This window comes from Cydia pomonella, chromosome 21 (assembly GCF_033807575.1).
Source record: "Cydia pomonella isolate Wapato2018A chromosome 21, ilCydPomo1, whole genome shotgun sequence".
NCBI lineage: Eukaryota > Metazoa > Arthropoda > Insecta > Lepidoptera > Tortricidae > Cydia > Cydia pomonella.
In genome coordinates, this window is record NC_084723.1 from 8866694 (window position 1) to 8872428 (window position 5735).

Consider the following 5735-nt stretch of genomic DNA (forward strand, 5'->3'; position numbering starts at 1 on the left):
AGCGTCGTGAATGACACGATCTAGGTATACCTACTTTCTTTATTTAATTATCCAATTCAATAAGAGAATCTGTAAAACCTGTATCGGAATTTTTGGTACAAAATGATTTTCACTCTTTAAAATAATATTTTCACCATATGCCGCATAGTTCTTAAGTTTAGTATAACGTAGTATAAATTAGACTAATTTTATTGATTAATATAAGATTTGCATGCCCATGTTCATTAGCTGGCTGAATACACTATTCTTTGAAATGTATTTGACAACATCCTTTTGGACTGATACAACAACTGTGTTCTAGCAAATATATGATTTGATATTTGATATTTCCTTCCAAGTAACACGTTTGCCTAAATGCGTCATTTCGTTTTCCCAACACCCCGTGCTCGGCAGAAAATGGCGGACTAATAAAACGTGCGTCGCCCGCTGTCATCGTAAAAACATCCCGCCTTAATATTCCGCCTTTGTTCTATCCGCCCGCCTATTTATTCGTTTTCATTGCACTTTTCATGGCGAAGCTATATTTCTATCAACACTCAAAAATTCCAAATGATTGAATTAAGATTTCGTATTGGTATATAGTTTGGTAACTATAATTGCGTAGTTTTCATGTATGGGCTCCCAACTCAACTATAATATTCTTTTCGATACGCTGTAGTCAACTATAAGAAAAATTGTACCAATGACGTACCGCCGCGTTTCGACAGAAAAGACTAAACGGGGGACTGGCAGGCGGGGGAGTTCGCGCGTTTATGTCTTTTTATTACATTTTTGTCTACTTAGATACTTATCAAATTTCATGAATTATTTAGGTTTTAAAGTAAAAAAAGTTTGTACCTCGTTATACATTTTGCTGCATTTCCCTCTTTTCTCTTTCCTCCTTCGATCTATCTACTCAGGTTTACTGGAAGAGATCCCTCAAAGGGATAAGTTCGCCTATGTTGTTGTTGTTACTAATCGGATGTTATTTTTATATATAATATGTTTTTTACAATAAGAGTTTACTATTATTACTAGTAAGGCTTTTGTATATAAAATATTATTGTCAAATAAATTCACACTTCAACTATTTCATTTTTTAAGCAACCTTTGTAAAGAACCAAAGACGTTAAAAAACCCTTTGACATTTATTCCAAAAGCGTCCAACAGATGTCCCGACCAATATTATTACGATTTGATGCCATAAATAATTAGATTAGTCTCGTATTTATCAACATGGGACAATCTTTCGTGAGACGTCAGCCATTCAGCAAACGGGTGATGCTCATGGGACCCATTCAATGCCATACAAGCATTCAGAAGCCACTAATGTTATCTAAGACTTCAAGTTAAGATGTCATATTCGATTGACTTTACAAATATATTACGTGTGATCTAAAAACTAAATGCCAAGCGATTTCTAACCAAAGTACATTGACTTAAGATATGTGGTAGACTTTTTGGGGTGTAAAATTTTCTTTGTTGATATAATTTTATTGTTGTTTATTGTCGTTTTTTCGCATCACGTTTTTGTGTGGAGTCAAAAGGTGTGCTTTACAAAGGCCTTTTTGCACGTGTTTCGAGCACGCGTTTAAAATCGATTGGAGCTTTCAGACTCGATTCTCTTGTTTTCCATTGTTTGGGCTATTTATGGCACATTAGTCATAGTTAAGATGAAACCTGATTTTAGCCGTTAAAAACCGTGCTTAATGTTATTTTAAATATCATTTTGAAGGGTTCACAATCATTTATCCAAGTCAAGTTTAGTCAAGTTACCTACTTAACTATTCCTTGAAAGTGATTGTGAACCCTATGTTAACTAAGACATTTTAACTTAGGTATCATAATTGATATTTTTAGCATTAAGCACCTCGTAAATCTACACTACTCGTAAGTAAAATAATAAAAAATACCTGTGTTAAGAGGTACTGCTCTTTTCTTAGTAAAAAAAAAACTCTTATTTATAATGAAAAAATAAATTAATACAAAGATATTATACTTATATCTTGAAATAATATTAAAAACATGAGTTTGGTGAACCTGTGTATAATATATGTCCTTTCTTTTTTGTATTATTGTGTGTATGTATGTAAGTTTATTCAAATTCAGCAACGTTAACGTTTTTATCCAGTCCATTAATATTATTTTTTGTTTAATTATTTTTTGCATTTATTGTGTGATCGTATGAATCGTATCATATCAATATCAAGTCAATACCATAAAAAATATAACTCTAAAAATAGTTTATCTACTTTTTCATTAGTTTTCTATCAAACTTATTAAAAATTGTTGCCCATATTTGAGTCTTCATCAGCGTATCGTCCATGACATGTAAATGTGAGTATGTAGGTGTTGAATGGACAAACACAATATCATTAGCAAGTTTAATTACTCGATAAAGCCCGCGTGGGACCCGCTGCTTTCCCAAACCTCTATAAAATTATCGACTCCCTTAACAGTTATCGAATTGAAACTACTAAATACACCAACGACCTGTAACGTATGGACAAGGTGTTCGTAAAACACTGATTGAGAGTATTTTTTTTATCAAGCAGATGCGTCTGCAAGCGATACTACATATTTAAAAACTTGACTGAGACTGGTCTGAAAAACACTATGGTAGGGCAAAGGACGAGAATTTGATTTGATATCACCTAAGGAGACTTAGATTTTCCGATTACTTTCCTACACTTAATGGTAGTTTTTGTTTGCGACTTCAACAGAACTATGTAATTCATATCGTTTTGAGTAATTTATCGAAGGTACCTCCAAGTATTATCGGAAATAAAACGGTGACCTTCGAGTTTATAGATCACGTTAGTTCAAATTACGTTGTTTTTAAAGTAATGCCTAAGGGCATAAGAGTAGATAAAATCTAAACTGGAGCCTTAAGTAAGAGCCACAGACAAGTATTAAGTGCGAGTTGAGCTTCCAAAATGCATATCCACACTTCTTTTGTCCACGGTTGATTAACAGACATTATCGACCGAGCTTGAAACCCCGAGGTACTCCGGACCACACAGGGCGTCAAGCTCCTTAAAAGCACAACAGTTAAAGGCGCTAATGTGAAAATATCACAACGTTCCATTTTTAAACAAACATCGGTCAGCCATAATCCTCAAAGCCGGTGGCGCCCTGTTTATTTGCAATTCGAACGTTACAAAACCTATTCTATATTCAAAAATCGTTACGTTCTTTGTTCGGTTAATATTTGCTGGGGATATAATGCGTCCATATCAAACTGAGCTCTATCGTTTAGTTCGTTTCTTTCCTTGTGCTACATCCCAAAATCCATCATTATCAAAGCGACTTAAAGGCTTTTAACTAAGGTTCAAAATCGAATGATATTTATTCTAAACAGGGGCAAAGTAAAGAGCGGTCGAAAAATATGAGATCTCAGTAGGTCTGTCTTTACTGGTAGGTTTAAGTGATGAGTTTAAGTGGTAGGCTAGTGTTTGGATGTTCGGATGTTTGCACGAGGGATCTCTCGAGTTTAACAAGCGGGTTTATTTTTACTTACAAGCCGATGTTTGAGTCGCTCGTGTATTTAGTGTTAAGTATTTGACGTAGATTTGACTCGCACGAGTTTTTAGCGGAATATTTAGCTGGTTGTTCTTGGGTGTTGTTTGGTTGTCTTTTTTGTACAGGGAACTTAAAACGCAGTCAAAAAAAAAATAGTTAACAAGGAGGCTAATTCGTACGCACATTCGGCATAAAAATATATCTAAATGATGTCATTTAGTTATCATCCGTGCGTGCATTCCGCTCGTATGAGAGATATACTTGTCTGTACATACTCGTACATGTATCGGCGCGAGCGAGACGCACGGGCGAATGGTTAACAAAATGATATCATTTTGATGTCAAAATGTAGGTTTGAATTGCTTTTAAGGTTTCGTCAGGAATAAGGTAGGTAACCACTACGAGATAAACGACAATGGCATTATGTTAATTCTCGAGCTACTATGTATAATTATTTATTACGTCAATATTTTTTAGATCCGCTTTTGAACTTGTAGAAGTAAGGTGTAATATTATTTATAAACTTTTTGGGTTTTGGGTCAAACATTTCTTTACATTAACAAACAAGTTACCTAAGCTTTTAATGTTATGTACTTACCAAAATCCCTTGTGAAATCTAATCATTATAATTTCATTAAATTGTTCAAATGATACATTCAAGGTATCATTCATAGTTATTAAAATTAATTGTGTATTTAGGATTTGTATAAAAGAATGATTTATACTTTATGTGACAATTTTCAACCAATAAGTGTTTGTCTGTATAATCCATTAATCTAATATCAAGTATAGGAAAATGAGTAAACTTAGAGTGCTCACTATGTATACATAGTTAACAACATATTTATAAGTAATAAGTTTAAAGCAAGCCTGGGAAAACTTATTTACTTATAATAAGATTTAAACTTCATAAGTATTAAGGTTAAAGCTACCTAATGTAAAACTTATTAATAATAAGTTTATTAAGTTTTACCATACACCATACCTTCCATAAAACTTATTCCTAACCTAACCTAACCTTCCATAATTTATTAGCCAGGATGAATATCCTTAAGAATACATGGACAATGCTTCAAGCTACCTACTTTCCTTCCACTGTTTATTGACTTCTATTAACAGCAGCCCATTATTTTGTTTAATAATGCTCTTTTCATTCCCATTCACTGCAAAACTGCTAACTACGCTTAATAGAATTCCGAATTACGTAATCAAATTAAATACCGAATGCTGGGATCGAACCGACATTAACTGGGGCCCCATTTCCACCTCATTACTCGTTAAGGGCCCTATTATGTACTTTATGTATTCCTAAATTACTCATCACTTAATGGCTGTCTGAAAATGGAGCTCGTACCTTAGCCGATTACTTCAATGGAAAATCAATTTTGTATTACGGCGGTAAGGTTTAAAATTGTATTGACGGTGAAGTCAAATATGAGGTTCAATGAGTAAAGAGTCGATAGGGATTCTAACTGTGGGGGTCTTACCCTATAACCAGTTTATCATGAACTACCTCGCCCCGTGGCCTTTTAATGAAACATACGTAGAGGGGTGTATAGGCTTGGGCGGGGGGGTCAGGTAATACTGGTAGTTTAATTTCATAATCGAAGTGTGATTATATGATTACGCCTGTTCAAATTTCGTTCAATTCCGTGTTAATGTTTACAAGTTGGAAATTGTGTTTATTGAGTGTTTATTATGTTATGGTACTTATGTAGGTAAACTTATATTACGAGTATAATATCATCTAATTGAACTCTATATGATACTGAATGTTTGTGTCATAATATCAATTATAATAGGTAGGTACGTACCTATGTGTGAAATTCTGATAGTTGCATACTTCGAGACATAATTGAAATATGTATAAATGCGTATATGTTTTGGATTTTGCTTAATTTAAACGGTTTGGTCAACATTTAGCACACGAATAGTTCAAAACCTCTATTAAAACGTATAAAACTTTTAATTCTGACAAAAAACACGATGGATTCTATTCTAATCTGGGCGGAAACTAGGGGAAAATAATTTTTTGCTCAGCATTATCTTAATTTTTTGTAAAAGCCGCAAAAATAAAATATCTCATGGTAATGGTATATCCAAATCTTTTAAACCCAGTTTTAAAATTCTCCATTGATGCACAATAGAACGACATTAAACAAATCACCTAATAAGTTTCAAACTTCGAACGAATGAATGATATGAATGAATATAGAAATGAATGAATATGACAG